Source organism: Arachis hypogaea, chromosome 7 (assembly GCF_003086295.3).
Source record: "Arachis hypogaea cultivar Tifrunner chromosome 7, arahy.Tifrunner.gnm2.J5K5, whole genome shotgun sequence".
NCBI lineage: Eukaryota > Viridiplantae > Streptophyta > Magnoliopsida > Fabales > Fabaceae > Arachis > Arachis hypogaea.
The window spans coordinates 18,917,671-18,936,306 of record NC_092042.1 but is presented as its reverse complement, the minus strand read 5'-3'; the positions used below and the strand labels follow the sequence as shown (position 1 = coordinate 18,936,306).

At 39.8% G+C, this 18,636-nt stretch overlaps 1 non-coding gene across 1 annotated transcript; it reads right to left on the bottom strand.

Annotated features, from left to right (window-relative positions):
- Positions 1–14,086: 14,086 nt before the first annotated feature.
- Positions 14,087–14,194, bottom strand: LOC112704288 (small nucleolar RNA R71). The gene has a single exon (XR_003154921.1). It is a non-coding gene; the product is annotated as a small nucleolar RNA R71 (small nucleolar RNA).
- Between the last annotated feature and the right edge of the window lie 4,442 nt (positions 14,195–18,636).

The following is an 18,636-nucleotide window of genomic DNA, read 5'->3' as shown; positions in this document are numbered from 1 at the left end:
GATGGCAACATGCATCCAACAGTAATAAAGAGGTAGCTTCTGAAGAAGCTTATGATCCTGAGAACCCTGCAATGGCAGCGGTTAATTACATGGGTGAACCTTATGGAAACACCTATAATTCATCATGGAGAAATCATCCCAATTTCTCATGGAAGGATCAACAAAAGCCTCAACAAGGCTTTAACAATGGTGGACGCAACAGGCTGAGCAATAGCAAGCCTTTTCCATCATCTTCTCGGCAACAGACAGAGAATTCTGAACAAAACACCTCTAATTTAGCCAATCTAGTCTCTGATCTGTCAAAGGCCACTTTCAGTTTCATGAGTGAAACAAGATCCTCCATCAGAAATCTGGAGGCACAAGTGGGCCAGCTGAGTAAGAAAGTCATTGAAACTCCTCCCAGTATTCTCCCAAGCAATACAGAAGAGAATCCAAAAGGAGAGTGCAAGGCCATTGATTTAATCAATATGGCCGAATGCACAGGGGAGGAGGAGGACGAAAATCCTAGTGAGGAATACCTCCTGGGACGTCCCTCAAGCAAGAAGGAGTTTCCTATTAAGGATCCAAAGGAATCTGAGGCTCATATAGAGACCATAGAGATTCCATTAAATCTCCTTCTGCCATTCATGAGCTCTGAAGACTATTCTTCCTGTGAAGAGGATAAAGATGTGACTGGAGAGCAAGTTGCTCAATATTTAGGAGCTATCATGAAGCTGAATGCCAAGTTGTTTGGTAATGAGACTTGGGAAAGTGAACCTCCCTTGCTCATTAGTGAACTGGATACCTGGATTCAGCAAACTCTACCTCAAAAGAAACAAGATCCTGGTAAGTTTTTGATACCTTGTACCATAGGCACCATGACCTTTGCAAAAGCTCTGTATGATCTGGGGTCAGGGATAAATCTTATGCCACTCTCTGTAATGGAGAAGTTGGGGATCATTGAGGTACAATGATGAGCGGATAATTTATACGCTTTTTGGCATCGTTTTTAGTATGTTTTTGATATGATCTAGTTAGTTTTTAGTATATTTTTATTGGTTTTTAGTTAAAATTCACTTTTCTGGACTTTACTATGAGTTTGTGTGTTTTTCTGTGATTTCAGGTATTTTCTGGCTGAAATTGAGGGTCCTGAGCAAAAATCTGATTCAGAGACTGAAAAGGACTGCAGATGCTGTTGGATTCTGACCTCCCTGCACTCGAAGTGGATTTTCTGGAGCTACAGAAGCCCAATTGGTGCGCTCTCAACGGCGTTGGAAAGTAGACATCCTGGGCTTTCCAGCAATGTATAATAGTCCATACTTTACCCAAGATTTGATGGCCCAAACCGGCGTAGCAAATCAGCCTCAGAAATTCCAGCGTTTAACGCTGGAACTGGCATGAAACTTGGAGTTAAACGCCCAAACTGGCATGAAAGCTGGCGTTTAACTCCAGAAAAGGTCTCTACACGAAAATGCTTCATTGCTCAACCCAAGCACACACCAAGTGGGCCCGGAAGTGGATTTTTAAGTCATTTACTCATCTCTGTATACCCTAGGCTACTAGTTTACTATTAATAGGATCATTTGACATTGTATCTGTACCTCATGACACTTTACACGTTTTCTTTGTGTATCTTCCACGGCATGAGTCTCTAAACCCCATGGTTGGGGGTGAGGAGCTCTGCTGTGTCTTGATGGATTAATGCAATTACTACTGTTTCTCATTCAATCATGCTTGCTTCCATTCTAAGATAATACTTGTTCTTAACCCGGATGAATGTGATGATCCGTGACAATCATCATCATTCTCAACTATGAACGCGTGCCTGACAACCACCTCCGTTCTACCTTAGATTAAGTAGTTATCTCTTGGATTCTTTAATCGGAATCTTCGTGGTATAAGCTAGAATTGATGGCGGCATTCAAGAGAATCCGGAAGGTCTAAACCTTGTCTGTGGTATTCTGAGTAGGATTCAATGATTGAATGACTGTGACGTGCTTCAAACTCCTAGCAGGCGGGGCGTTAGTGACAGACGCAAAAGAATCACTGGATTCTATTCCGGCCTGACCGAGAACCGACAGATGATTAGCCATGCTGTGACAGAGCATAGGAACATTTTCACTGAGAGGATGGGAGGTAGCCATTGACAACGGTGAAACCCTACATACAGCTTGCCATGGAAGGAGCCTTGCGTGTTTGATGAAGAAGACAGTAGGAAAGCAGAGATTCAGAAGATGGAGCATCTCCAAAACCTCAACCTATTCTCCATTACTGCAAAACAAGTAATCATTTCATGTTCTTTTGTTTTTTTTCGCAATCAATCCTGATAATTTCTGATATCCTGACTAAGATTTACAAGATAACCATAGCTTGCTTCAAGCCGACAATCTCCGTGGGATCGACCCTTGCTCACGCAAGGTATTACTTGGACGACCCAGTGCACTTGCTGGTTAGTTGTGCGGAGTTGCAAAAGTGTGATTGCAATTTTGTGCACCATACAACCTGCCTTGTTCTCATTACAATTGGTAGACAAGTCATTGAGACAAGCTTATGGAATAGTAGAGGATGTGTTAGTAAAGGTTGAAGGCCTTTACATCCCTGCTGATTTCATAATCTTAGACACTAGGAAGGAAGAGGATGAATGCATCATCCTTGGAAGACCTTTCCTAGCCACAGCAGGAGCTGTGATAGATGTCAACAGAGGTGAACTAGTCCTTCAATTGAATGGGGACTACCTTGTGTTTAAGGCACATGGCCATCCCTCTGTGACAAAAGAGAGTAAGCATGAAGAGCTTCTCTCAGTTCAGAGTCAAGAAGAGCCCCTACAGTCAAACTCTAAGTTTGGTGTTGTGAGGCCACAACAAACTCTAAGTTTGGTGTTAAGACCCCATATCCAAACTCTAAGTTTGGTGTTGGGACTATACAACATTGACCTGATCACCTTTGTGGCTCCATGAGAGCCACTGTCAAGCTATTAACATTAAAGAAGCGCTTGTTGGGAGGCAACCCAATTTTATTTATCTAATTTTTATTTTATTTTATTTTATTGTTATTTTGTGTTTTATTAGGTGCATGATCATGTGGAGTCAGGAAAAAAATATAAAAATTAAAAACAGAATCCAAAAAAATAGCATAAGAAAAATCACACCCTGGAGGAAGCACAGACTGGCGTTCAACGCCAGAACAGAGCATGAATCTGGCGCTGAATGCCAGAAACAAGCAACATTCTGGCACTGAATGCCAAGAATGTGCCTAGAGGAAAAGCTGGCGCTGAACGCCAGTAACAAGCATGAAACTGGCGTTCAACGCCAGAAACATGTTACATGTGGGCGTTGAATGCCCAGAACGTGCACCACTCGGCGTTTAAATGCTAGAATGGTATGCAAAAGCATTTTACATGCCTATTTGGTGCAGGGATGGAATTCCTTGACACCCCAGGATCTGTGGATCCCACAGGATCACCTCAAGATCTGTGGACCCCACAGGGGATCCCCACCTACTATATCCCCACCTTACCTCCTAATCCTATTTTACTCTTCCCCATGTCACACTTCCCAAAAACCCTTCACCAATCACCTCAATATCTCTTCCCAATCACCTCTTCACCACTCACATCCACCCACTCTTCCCCATACACCCCACCTACCTTCAAATTCAAAAACACTTTTCCACCCAAACCCACCCTAAATGGCCGAACCTACTGATGAGCGGATAATTTATACGCTTTTTGGCATTGTTTTTAGGTAGTTTTTAGTAAGTTCAAGCTACTTTTAGGGATTTTTTCATTAGTTTTTATGTTAAATTCACATTTCTGGACTTTACTATGTGTTTGTGTGTTTTTCTGTGATTTCAGGTAATTTCTGGCTGAAATTGAGGGACTTGAGCAAAACTCTGAGAAGGAGGCTAACAAAGGACTGCTGATGCTGTTGGAATCTGACCTCCCTGCACTCGAAATAGATTTTCTGGAGCTACAGAACTCCAAATGGCGCGCTCTCAACGGCTTTGGAAAGTACACATCCAGATCTTTCCAGCAATATATAATAGTCTATACTTTATTCTGGAATTGACGACGTAAAGTGGCGTTCAACGCCAAGTACATGCTGTTGTCTGGAGTTAAACGCCAGAAACACGTCACGACCCGGAGTTGAACGCCCAAAACACGTTACAACTTGGCGTTCAACTCCAAAAGAAGCCTCAGCTCGTGGATAGATCAAGCTCAGCCCAAACACACACTAAGTGGGCCCCGGAAGTGGATTTATGCATCAATTACTTACTCTTGTAAACCGTAGTAGCTAGTTTATTATAAATAGGACTTTTTACTAGTGTATTAGACATCTCTGGACGCCTAGTCCTTAGACCAAGGGGGCTGGCCATTCGGCCATGCCTGAACCTTTCACTTATATATTTTCAACAGTGGAGTTTCTGCACACCATAGATTAAGGGTGTGGAGCTCTACTGTACCTCAAGTTTCAATACAATTACTATTACTTTCTATTCAATTCTCTTTTATTCTTATTCCAAGATATACGTTGCACAACACTTTGATGAATGTGATGATCCGTGACACTCATTATCATTCTCACCTATGAACGTGCGTGACTGACAACCACTTCCGTTCTACTCTAGGCCGGACGCATATCTCTTAGATTTTCCAACAGAATCTTCGTGGTATAAGCTAGATAGATGGCGGCATTCATGGGGATCTGGAAAGTCTAACCTTGTCTGTGGTATTCCGAGTAGGATCCCGGGAATCTGGAAAGTCTAACTTTGTCCGTGGTATTCCGAGTAGGATTCCGGTATTGAATGACTGTGACGGGCTTCAAACTCGCGATTGCTGGGCGTGATGACAAACACAAAAGGATCAATGGATCCTATTCCAACATGATCGAGAACCAACAGCTGATTAGCCGTGCTGTGACAGAGCATTTGGACCATTTTCACTGAGAGGATGGGATGTAGCCATCAACAAGGGTGATGCCTCCAGACGATTAGCCGTGCAGTGACAGCGCATAGGACGATTTTCCCGAGAGGATGAAAAGTAGCCATTGGTGATGGTGATGCCCTACATACAGCTTGCCATGGAAAAGAGTAAGAAGGATTGGATGAATGTAATAAGAAAGTAGAGATTCAAGAGGAGCACAGCATCTCCATACGCCTGTCTGAAATTCCCGCTATTGATTTACATAAGTATTTCTATCCCTTTTTATTTTATTTATTTTTATTTATCCAATCTAATCACATTTGACTTTATGAGTCCACTTAATTGAGATTTACAAGATGACCATAGCTTGCTTCATACCAACAATCTCCGTGGGATCGACCCTTACTCATGTAAGGTATTACTTGGACGACCCAGTGCACTTGCTGGTTAGTTGAACGGAGTTGTGACTTCAAATAGAGCCAATTATTAAATTTCATACAAGTACAAGAAGTATGGATCACAATTTCATCCACCAAGTTTTTGGCGCCGTTGCCGGGGATTGTTGAGTTTGAACAACTGACGGTTCATCTTGTTGCTCAGATTAGGTAATTTTCTTTTCAAAATTTTTCAAAAATGTTTTTCAAAATTTTCTTTTCTTTTTCATTTTTCCAAAAATATTTTCGAAAAAAAATTAATAAAAATCCAAAAAAATCATAAAATCATAAAAATCAAAAATATTTTGTGTTCTTGTTTGAGTCTTGAGTCAAATTTTAAGTTTGGTGTCAATTGCATGCTTTAAAAATTTTTCTTGCATTTTTTCGAAAAAATTCACACATTCATGGTGTTCTCCATGATCTTCAAGTTGTTCTTGGTAAGTCTTCTTGTTTGATCTTGATGTTTTCTTGTTTTGTGTTGTTTGTTATTTTTCATATGCATTTTTCATTTGTTAGAGTCCATGCATTAAAGATTTCTAAGTTTGGTGTCTTGCATGTTTTCTTTGCATCAAAAATTTTTCAAAATTATGTTCTTGATGTTCATCATGATCTTCAAAGTGTTCTTGGTGTTCATCTTGACATTCATAGTGTTCTTGCATGCATCATGTGTTTGATCCAAAATTTTCATGTTTTGGGTCATTTTTGTGTTTTTCTCTCTCATAATTAAAAATTCAAAAATAAAAAATAAATTATCTTTTCCTTATTTTTCTCCAAAATTTCGAAATTTTGGGTTGACTTGGTCAAAAATTTTTAAAATTAGTTGTTTCTTACAAGTCAAGTCAAATTTTCAATTTTAAAAATCTTATCTTTTTAAAATCTTTTTCAAAAATCATATCTTTTTCATTTTTTTCATTATTTTCGAAAATTCCAAAAATCTTTTTCAAATTATTTTCAAAATTTTTTTCTTATCTTTATATCAAATTTTCGAAATTACACTAACAATTAATGTGATTGATTTAAAAATTTGAAGTTTGTTACTTTCTTGTTAAGAAAGGTTCAATCTTTAAAATTCTAGAATCTTATCTTTTAGTTTCTTGTTAGTTAAGTAATTAATTCTAATTTTAAAAATTAAATCTTTTTCTAAATATCTTTTTCTTAAAAATCTTATCTTTTTATCTTATCTTTTTCAAAATTTTATCTTTTTCAAAATTTGATTTCAAAATATCTTATCTAACTTATCTTCTTATCTTTTTCAAATTTGACTTTAATATCTTTTTCAACTAACTATTTGACTTTTTGTTTGCTTCTTATCTTTTTCAAAACCAACTAATTACCTATCCCTCTCTAATTTTCGAAAATATCTCATCTCTTTTTCAAAAATTCTTTTTAATTGTTTTAAATTTTAATTTTAATTATATATTATCTTTAATTTTCGAAAATCACTAACCACTTTTTCAAAATTATTTTCGAAAATTTTCTATCTCTCCTCTTCTTTTATTTATTTATTTATTTACTAACACTTCTCTTCACTTCTCTTCATCTCAAATCACCACCTCTATCCTTACCCATTCTTCTTCACTCTTCTTCCCTTTCTTCTTCTACTAACATAAAGGAATCTCTATACTGTGACATAGAGGATTCCTCTTTCTTTTCTTGTTCTCTTCTTCCTTATATGAGCAGGAACAAGGAAAAAGACAAAAGCTTCCACCTCTGAGTCATGGGAGATGGAAAGACTCATCTAAAGGGTTTATAGCTCAGTGGTAGAACATTTGACTGCAAATCAAGAGATTCCTGAGACACCTCAGGGGATAAATGGTCCTCCACACAACTATTGGAAGCAACTAAGGATAGGAGCACCAAAATCACTAGGGATCATGCAACAGAAGCAAGGAAGAGACATAGAGGAGCTCAAAAAGCACCATTGGTCCTTCAAAAAGGCGTCACCCTCACTAAGGTGGACTCATTCCTTGTTCTTATATTTTTCTGTTTTTCAATTTTTATGTTACATGTTTATCTATGTTTTGTGTCTCTACTTCATGATCATTAGTAGTTAGTAACTATGTCTTAAAGTTATAAATAATTCCATTAATCCTTCACCTCTCTTAAATGAAAAATATTTTAATTCAAAAGAACAAGAAGTACATGAATTTCGAATTTATCCTTGAATTTAGTTTAATTATATTGATGTGGTGACAATACTTTTTGTTTTCTGAATGAATGCTTGAACAGTGCATATTTTTTATCTTGTTGTTTATGAATGTTAAAATTGTTGGCTCTTGAAAGAATGATGAACAAAGAGAAATGTTATTGATGATCTGAAAAACCATAAAATTGATTCTTGAAGCAAGAAAAAGCAGTGAAAAAGCAAAAGCTTGCGAAAAAAAATGGCGAAAAAAAAATTAGAAAGAAAAAGAAAAAGCAAGCAGAAAAAGCCAATAGCCCTTAAAACCAAAAGGCAAGGGTAAAAAGGATCCAAGGCTTTGAGCATCAATGAATAGGAGGGCCCAAGGAAATTAAATCCAGGCCTAAGCGGCTAAATCAAGCTGTCCCTAACCATGTGCTTGTGTCATGAAGGTTCAAGTGAAAAGCTTGAGACTGAGTGGTTAAAGTCGTGATCCAAAGCAAAAAGAGTGTGCTTAAGAGCTCTGGACACCTCTAACTGGGGACTCTAGCAAAGCTGAGTCACAATCTGAAAAGGTTCACCCAGTCATGTGTCTGTGGCATTTATGTATCCGGTGGTAATACTGGAAAACCAAGTGCTTAGGGCCACGGCCAAGACTCATAAGTAGCTGTGTTCAAGAATCAACATACTTAACTAGGGAAGTCAATAACACTATCTGAAATTCTAAGTTCCTAAAGAAGCCAATCATTCTAAACTTCAAAGGGAAAAGTGAGATGCCAAAACTGTTCAGAAGCAAAAAGCTACAAGTCCCGCTCATCTAATTAGAATTAATATTCATTGATATTTTGAGATTTATAGTATATTCTCTTCTTTTTATCCTAATTGATTTTCAGTTGCTTGGGGACAAGCAACAAGTTAAGTTTGGTGTTGTGATGAGCGGATAATTTATACGTTTTTTGGCATTGTTTTTAGGTAGTTTTTAGTAAGTTCAAGCTACTTTTAGGGATGTTTTCATTAGTTTTTATGTTAAATTCACATTTCTGGATTTTACTATGTGTTTGTGTGTTTTTCTGTGATTTCAGGTAATTTCTGGCTGAAATTGAGGGACTTGAGCAAAACTCTGAGAAGGAGGCTAACAAAGGACTGTTGATGCTGTTGGAATCTGACCTCCCTGCACTCGAAATAGATTTTCTGGAGCTACAGAACTCCAAATAGCGCGCTCTCAACGGCTTTGGAAAGTAGACATCCAGAGCTTTCCAGCAATATATAATAGTTCATACTTTATTCGGGAATTGATGACGTAAAGTGGCGTTGAACGCCAAGTACATGCTGCTGTCTGGAGTTAAACGCCAGAAACACGTCATGATCCGGAGTTGAACGCCCAAAACACGTTATAACTTGGAGTTCAACTCCAAGAAAAGCCTCAGCTCGTGGATAGATCAAGTTCAGCCCAAGCACACACCAAGTGGGCCTCGGAAGTGGATTTATGCATCAATTACTTACTCATGTAAACCCTAGTAGCTAGTTTAGTATAAATAAGACTTTTTACTAGTGTATTAGTCGTCTTTTGACCACGTTTCATCTTTGGTCTCAGTTTTGTTTTATTCTTCATCTTAGGAGGCCATTGAGCACGTTTTAGGGGGCTGGCCATTCGGCAATACCTGAACCTTTCACTTATGTATTTTCAACAGTGGAGTTTCTGCACACCATAGATTAAGGGTGTGGAGCTCTGCTGTACCTCAAGTTTTAATACAATTACTATTACTTTCTATTCAATTTTCTTTTATTCTTATTCCAAGATATACGTTGCACAACACTTTGATGAATGTGATGATCCGTGACACTCATCATCATTCTCACCCATGAACGTGCGTGACTGACAACCACTTCCGTTCTACTCTAGGCCGAGCGCATATCTCTTAGATTCCCCAACAGAATCTTCGTGGTATAAGCTAGATAGATGGCGGCATTCATGGGGATCCGAAAAGTCTAACCTTGTCTGTGGTATTCCGAGTAGGATCCCGGGAATCCAGAAAGTCTAACCTTGTCCGTGGTATTCCGAGTAGGATTCCGGTATTGAATGACTGTGACGAGCTTCAAACTCCTGAAGGCTGGGCGTGATGACAAACGCAAAAGAATCAATGGATTCTACTCCAACCTGATTGAGAACCGACAGATGATTAGCCGTGCTGTGATAGAGCATTTGGACCATTTTCACTGAGAGAATGGGATGTAGCTATCAACAAGGGTGATGCCTCCAGACGATTAGCCGTGCAGTGACAGCGCATAGGACCATTTTCCCGAGATGATTAAAAGTAGCCATTGATGATGGTGATGCCCTACATACAGCTTGCCATGGAAAGGAGTAGGAAGGATTGGATGAATGTAATAAAAAAGTAGAGATCCGAGAGGAGCACAGCATCTCCATACGCCTATCTGAAATTCCCACTATTGATTTACATAAGTATTTCTATCCCTTTTTATTTTCTATTTATTATTAATTTTCGAAACCCATAACCATTTAATCTGCCTAACTGAGATTTACAAGGTGACCATAGCTTGCTTCATACCAACAATCTCTGTGGGATCGACCCTTACTCACGTAAGGTATTACTTGGATGACTGATGAGCGGATAATTTGTATACTTTTTGGCATTGTTTTTAGTATGTTTTTGGTATGATATAGTTAGTTTTTAGTATATTTTTATTAGTTTTTAGTTAAAATTCACTTTTCTGGACTTTACTATGAGTTTGTGTGTTTTTCTGTGATTTCAGGTATTTTCTGGCTGAAATTGAGGGACCTGAGCAAAAATCTGATTCAGAGACCAAAAAGGACTGCAGATGCTGTTGGATTCTGACCTCCCTGCACTCGAAGTGGATTTTCTGGAGCTACGGAAGCCCAATTGGCGCGCTCTCAACGGAGTTGGAAAGTAGACATCCTGGGCTTTCCAGCAATATATGATAGTCCATACTTTGCCCAAGATTTGATGGCCCAAACCGGCGTTCAAAGTCACCTCAAGAAATCCCAGCGTTAAACGCTGGAACTGGCACCCAAATGGGAGTTAAACGCCCAAACTGGCACTAAAGCTGGCGTTTAACTCCAAGAAGAGTCTCTACACGAAATTTGCTTCATTGCTCAGCCCAAGCACACACCAAGTGGGCCCGGAAGAGGATTTTTATGTCTTTTACTCATCTCTGTACACCCTAGGCTACTAGTTTTCTATAAGTAGGACCTTTTACTATTGTAAAAGAAAATCTTTTGATCACTTTAGATCTCTAGATCATCTTTGGACATTTTAGTTCTTAGATCATTGGGAGGCTGGCCATTCGGCCATGCCTAGACCTTATGCTTATGTATTTTCAACGGTGGAGCTTCTACACACCATAGATTAAGGTGTGGAGCTCTGCTGTACCTCGAGTATTAATGCAATTACTATTGTTCTTCCATTCAATTCCGCTTGTTCTTGTTCTAAGATATCACTTGTTCTTCAACTTGATGAAGGTGATGATTGACGCCCATCACCATTCTCACTCATGAACAAAGTGACTGACAACCACTCTTGTTCTACAAGCATTTGAGGCTTGGTGAATATCTCTTGGATTCCTGGTTGCACGATGCATGGTTGATCGCCTGACAACCGAGTGCTCGTCTGACAAACGAGCCAACCATTCCGTGAGATCAGAGTCTTCGTGGTATAGGCGAGAATTGATGGCAGCATTCAAGAGAATCCGGAAGGTCTAACCTTGTCTGTGGTATTCTGAGTAGGATTCAATGATTGAATGACTGTGACGTGCTTCAGACCTGTAACCTACTGGGCATTAGTGACAGACGCAAAAGAGTGATTCTATTCCGGTAGGGGAGGGAACCACACCGGTGATTGGCAGCACTGTGACAGAGTGCGTGCATTAGCTTTCACTGCGAGGATGGGAGGTAGCTGCTGACAACAGTGAAACCCTACATGAGCTTGCCATGGAAAGCAGTAAGAAGGATTGGATGAAGACAGTAGGAAAGCAGAGAGACGGAAGGGAAGGCATCTTCATGCGCTTATCTGAAGTTCCTACCAATGAATTACATAAGTATCTCTATCTTTACCTTTGTGTTATTTTCGTTCATCACTATATCCATTTGAGTTTGCCTGACTAAGATTTACAAGATGACCATAGCTTGCTTCAATACTAACAATCTCCGTGGGATCGACCCTTACTCACGTAAGGTTTATTACTTGGACGACCCAGTGCACTTGCTGGTTAGTTGTGCGAAGTTGTGTAATGCCATGGTATTGAGCTACCACGTTCTTGGAGCCATTACCGGGGATTATGAGAGTTGTGAAAAAGTATTGTTCACAATTTCGCGCACCAAGTTTTTGGCGCCGTTGCCGGGGATTGTTCTAGTTTTGAGCAAGCCTTTGGTAACATCAGTGCCAAGATCCGGCAACAACATCAAGTTTTTGGTGTTATTGCCCGGGATTGTTTAGGCTGGACAACTGACGGTTCATCTTGTTGCTTAGATTAGGTATTTATTTTTTTTTCGAAATTCTTGAAGATGAGTTCTAGAGTTTCATGATGATTTGTTGAAATCTGGCTGGCTGAGAAGCCATGTCTAATCTCATTGGACCGAGGTTTCAACTCATCATCACAAGAGCTTGTTGATTTTTCATCAATCTTGCTTTTGGAGCAGTGATCTGCTAAGGCTTGGCTGGCCTTTGGCCATGTCTAGTGTTTTGGACCGAAGCTTTCTTTGAAAGCTTGGCTGGCTGTGAAGCCATGTCTAATTCCTGGACCGGAGTCTTAGACTAGCATTGCACTGATTCCTGGAATTCTCATTAAGAATTTTGATACCTTTTTTTTTCCACTTGATTTTCGAAAAACACAAAAAAAAAAGTAAAAAAATCATAAAATCCAAAAATATTTCTTGTTTGAGTCTAGTGTCTCATCATAAGTTTAGCGTCAATTGCATGCATTCATTCATGTATTTTGGTGATCTTCAAGATGTTCTTGAGGATTTACTTGCTCTAATCTTTGAATTCTATTGACTTGATTGTTTTGTGTGTCTCATATGCATTCTCATTTTGTTAGTGTCAGTGGTATACAAACTGCTAAGTTTGGTGTCTTGCATGCATTGTCATTTGACTCTTGTTGCATTTTGGTTTGTCCTTATTATTAAAAATTCAAAAATATTTTTAATTTGTGTCTTTTCAAGTCAATAATACAAAGAATTGAAGATTCAGAACATACAGCAGAGGAATTGCACAGAAAAAGCTGGGCGTTCAAAACGCCCAGTGAAGAAGGACAGACTGGCGTTTAAACGCCAGCCAGGGTACCTGGTTGGGCGTTTAACGCCCAAAAAGGTAGCATTTTGGGCGTTAAACGCCAGAATGGATACCATTCTGGGCGTTTAACGCCAGGATGGCTAAGGGAGGAAGATTTTGTTTTCAAATCAATTTTTTTTCAAGTTTTCAAAATCTCTTCCAAATCAAATCTTTTTCAAATCAATTTTCCAATCAAATCTTTTTCAAAATTAACTTCTTTCCTTTTTCAAAGAAACTTACTATCAATTAATGATTTGATTCAACATTTCAAGTATGTTACCTTTTCTATTGAGAAAGGTTTAATGTTTGAATCATATCTTTTCTTGTTAGTCAAGTTTTTTTTTTAATTTTCAAATCAAATCTTTTTAAAACGTTTTTCAAATCATATCTTCTCAATCACATTTTTTTAATCAATCATATCTTCTTAACCACATCTTTTTCAAATTAGTTTTCAATTAAATCCTTTTGATTTCTAATTTCAAAATCTTTTTCAAAAATCACTTAATTTCTTTCCCCTTTTCATTTTCGAAAATTAAGTAGTGTTTTTCAAAAATGTTTTAAATTTTTCACTTAATTTTCGAAAATAACTTCCCTCCTTCTCACATCCTTCTATTTATGGACTAACACTATCCCTTAATGCAAAATTCGAACTCCATCTCCTTTGTTAAGTTCGAATTTTCCACTTCTGTCTTCTATTCTTCTTTTCCTCTGACACCTAAAGGAATCTCTATACTGTGACATAGAGGATTCCACATTTTCTTGTTCCCTTCTCTTTCTTATGAGCAGGAGCAAAGACAAAGGCATTCTTGTTGAGGCTAATCCTGAACCTGAAAGGACCTTGAAGAGAAAGCTAAGAGAAGCTAAGGCACAATTCTCTATAGAGGACCTAACCGAATTCTTCAAAGAAGAAGAACAAATGGCAGCCGAAAACAACAACAATGCCAACAATGCAAGGAAGGTGCTTGGTGACTTTACTGCACCTACTCCCGACTTCTATGGGAGAAGCATCTCTATCCCTGCCATTGGAGCAAACAACTTTGAGCTTAAGCCTCAATTAGTTTCTCTAATGCAACAGAATTGCAAGTTTCATGGACTTCCTTTGGAAGATCCTCATCAGTTTTTAGCTGAGTTCTTGCAAATCTGTGACACAGTCAAGACTAATGGGGTTGACCCTGAGGTCTACAGACTGATGCTATTCCCTTTTGCTGTAAGAGACAGAGCTAGAACATGGTTGGATTCTCAACCTAAAGAAAGCCTGGACTCTTGGGAAAAGCTAGTCAATGCCTTCTTGGCAAAGTTCTTTCCACCTCAAAAATTGAGTAAGCTTAGAGTGGAAGTCCAAACCTTCAGACAGAAGGAAGGAGAATCCCTCTATGAAGCTTGGGAAAGATACAAACAATTGATCAGAAAGTGTCCCACTGATATGCTTTCTGAATGGAGCATCATAGGTATTTTCTATGATGGTCTCTCTGAACTGTCCAAGATGTCTTTGGATAGCTCTTCTGGAGGATCTCTTCATTTGAAGAAGACGCCTACTGAAGCTCAAGAACTGATCGAAATGGTTGCAAATAACCAATTCATGTACACTTCTGAAAGAAATCCTGTGAACAATGGGACTAGTCAGAAGAAAGGAGTTCTTGAGATTGACACTCTGAATGCCATATTGGCTCAGAATAAAATATTGACCCAATAAGTCAATATGATTTCTCAAAATCTGTCTGGAATGCAAAATGCACCAAGCAGTACTAAGGAAGCTTCATCTGAGGAAGAAGCTTATGATCCTGAGAACCCTTCAATAGAAGAGGTGAATTACATGGGAGAACCCTATGGAAACACCTACAATCCTTCATGGAGGAATCACCCAAATCTTTCATGGAAGGATCAACAGAGACCCCAACAAGGTTTCAATAACAATAATGGTGGAAGAAACAGGTTTAGCAATAGCAAGCCTTTTCCATCATCTTCTCAGCAACAGACAGAGAGTTCCAAGCAGAATAATTCTGACTTGGCAACCATGGTCTCTGATCTAATCAAAACCACTCAAAGTTTTATGACTGAAACTAGATCTTCCATTAGGAATCTGGAAGGACAAGTGGGTCAGCTGAGCAAGAAAATTACTGAACTTCCTCCAAGCACTCTCCCAAGCAATACTGAAGAAAATCCAAAAGGAGAGTGCAAGGCCATCAACATGGCCGAATTCTGGGATGAAGAAGAGGCAGTGAACGCCACTGAGGAAGACCTCAATGGGCGTGCACTGACCTCCAATGAATTCCCCAATGAGGAACCATGGGAATCTGAGGCTCAAACTGAGACCATAGAGATTCCATTGGACTTACTTCTGCCATTCATGAGCTCTGATGAGTATTCTTCCTCTGAAGAGGATGAGTATGTCACTGAGGAGCAAGTTGCTAAATACCTTGGAGCAATCATGAAGTTAAATGACAAGTTATTTGGAAATGAGACTTGGGAGGATGAAGCTCCTTTGCTCACCAAAGAACTGGACAACTTGTCTAGGCAGAAACTGCCCCAAAAGAGGCAGGACCCTGGGAAGTTTTCTATACCTTGTACCATAGGCACCATGACCTTCAAGAAGGCCTTGTGTGACCTAGGGTCAAGTGTGAACCTCATGCCCCTCTCTGTAATGGAGAAATTAGGGATCTATGAGGTACAAGCTGCAAAAATCTCACTAGAGATGGCAGACAACTCAAGAAAACAAGCCTATGGACTTGTAGAGGATGTTTTGGTGAAGGTTGAAGACCATTACATCCCTACTGATTTCATAGTCCTAGAGACTGGGAAATGCATGGATGAATCCATCATCCTTGGCAGACCCTTCCTAGCCACAGCAAAGGCTGTGATTGATGTTGATAGAGGAGAGTTGATCATTCAAGTGAATGAAGAATCCTTGGTGTTTAAGGCCCAAGGATATCCCTCTGTCATCATGGAGAGGAAGCATGAAGAGCTTCTCTCAAAACAGATCCAAACAGAGCCCCCACAACCAAACTCTAAGTTTGGTGTTGGGAGGCCACAACCAAACTCTAAGTTTGGTGTTGAACCCCCACATTCAAACTCTAAGTTTGGTGTTGGGAGGTTCCAACACGGTTCTAAGCATTTCTGAGGCTCCATGAGAGTCCTCTGTCAAGCTAATGACAATAAAGAAGCGCTTGTTGGGAGGCAACCCAATGTTTTATAATTAATTATTTTCTTTTGTTATTTTATCTTTCTTGTAGGTTGATGATCATAAGAAGTCACAAAAACAATGAAAAAAGCAAAAACAAAATGAAAAACAGGAAGAAAAACAGCATACCCTGGAGGAAGATGCTGCTGGCGTTTAAACGCCAGTCAGCCTAGCAGTTGGGCGTTTAACGCCCAGTCTGGCACCCTTCTGGGCGTTTAACGCCAGAAAGGGGCACCAGACTGGCGTTAAACGCCAGTAAAGGGCAAGAACCTGGCGTTAAACGCCAGGAATGGGCACCAGCCCGGCGTTTAACGCCAGAAATGGCTCAAAACGTGGATTTTGATGCCATTTGGTGCAAGGATGCCTTTTCCTTGACACCACAGGATCTGTGGACCCCACAGGACCCTACCATCACTCTCTCTCTTCTTCCCCCATTCACCAATCACCTCAACACCTCTTCCCCAAAAACCCCTCACCTATCAAATCCCATCTTTCTCTTCACCACTCACATCCATCCTTCATAAATCCCCACCAACCTCACACTTCAAATTCAAACCACTTCCCCTCCCAAACCCACCCATCATGGCCGAACCCTTTACCCCCTCTCTCCTATATATACCCTTCTTCAACCCTTCATTTTCACACAACCTAAACACCACTTCTCCCCCTCTTTGGCCGAACACAACACCATCTCCCTCTTCCTCATTTCTTCTTCTTCTACTCTCTTCTTTCTTCTTTTGCTCGAGGACGAGCAAACATTTTAAGTTTGGTGTGGTAAAAGCGTTGCTTTTTCATTTTTTTCCATAACCATTATGGCATCCAAGGCCGGAGAAACCTCTAGAAAGAGGAAAGGGAAGGCAAAGGCTTCCACCTCCGAGTCATGGGAGATGGATAGATTTCTCTCAAGGGTGCATCAAGACCACTTCTATGAAGTTGTGGCCTTGAAGAAGGTGATCCCCGAGGTCCCTTTTTCACTCAAAAAGGGTGAATATCCGGAGATCCGCCATGAGATCCGAAGAAGAGGTTGGGAAGTTCTTACCAACCCCATTCAACAAGTCGGAATCTTGATGGTTCAAGAGTTCTATGCCAATGCATGGATCACCAAGAACCATGACCAAAGTGTGAACCCGAATCCAAAGAATTACCTTACTATGGTTCGGGGGAAATACTTGGATTTTAGTCCGGAGAGTGTGAGGGTGGCGTTCAACTTGCCTGTGATGCAAGGAGATGAGCATCCTTACACTAGAAGGGTCAACTTTGATCAAAGGTTGGACCAAGTCCTCACAGTTATATGTGAAGAGGGCGCACAATGGAAGCAAGATTCAAGAGGAAAGCCGGTCCAATTGAGAAGGCATGACCTCAAGCCCGTGGCTAGAGGGTGGTTAGAGTTCATACAACGCTCAATCATTCCCACTAGCAACCGGTCCGAAGTTACCATAGACCGGGCCATCATGATCCATAGCATCATGATTGGAGAAGAAATAGAAGTTCATGAGGTTATAGCCCAAGAACTCTATAAAGTGGCGGACAAGACCTCCACCTTGGCAAGGTTAGCCTTCCCTCATCTCATTTGTCACCTCTGTTATTCAGTTGGAGTTGACATAGAGGGAGACATCCCAATTGATGAGGACAAGCCCATCACCAAGAAAAGGATGGAGTACACAAGAGATCCCACTCATCATGAAATCCCTGAAATTCCTCAAGGGATGAATTTTCCTCCACAAAACTATTGGGAGCAACTACACACCTCCCTAGGAGAGTTGAGTTCCAACATGGGACAACTAAGGGTGGAGCACCAAGAACACTCCATCATCCTTCATGAGATTAGAGAAGATCAAAGAATCATGAGGGAGGAGCAACAAAGACAAGGAAGAGATATTGAGGAGCTCAAGCACTCCATAGGATCTTCAAGAGCAAGAAAGAGCCGCCATCACTAAGGTGGACCCGTTCTTTGATTTCCTTGTTCTTTCTTCTTCTGTTTTTCGAATTTTATGCTTATGTTTATCCATGTTTGTGTATTGTGATCATTAGTGTCTTAGTGTCTATGCCTTAAAGTTATGAATGTCCTATGAATCCATCACCTTTCTTGAATAAAAATGTGCTTAATTGAAAAAGGAAGAATTGCATGAATTTTGAATTTTATAACAGTTTAATTATTTTGATGTGGTGGCAATATTTTTGTTCTTTGAATGTATGCTTAAACAGTGCATATGTATCTTGAATTTGTGGTTCATGAATGTTGGCTCTTGAAAGAATGATGAGAAAGGAGACATGTTACTGAGGATCTGAAAAATCTTAAAAAAATTATTCTTGAAGCAAGAAAAAGCATTCCCATTCAAAAAAAAAAAAACCGAAAAAAAGAAAAAAAAAGAGAGAAATAAGAGTTGTGATCCAAGGCAAATAAGAGTGTGCTTAAGAACCCTGGACACCTCTAATTGGGGACTTTAGCAAAGCTGCGTCACAATCTGAAAAGGTTCACCCAATTATGTGTCTGTGGCATGTATGTATCCGGTGGTAATACTGGAAGACAGAGTGCTTTGGGCCACAGCCAAGACTCAATAAATAGCTATGTTCAAGAATCATCATACTTCACTAAGAGAGTCATTAGCACTATCTGGACTCTGAGTTCCTAAAGAAGCCAACCATTCTGAATTTCAAAGGATAGAGTGAGATGCCAAAACTATTCAGAGGCA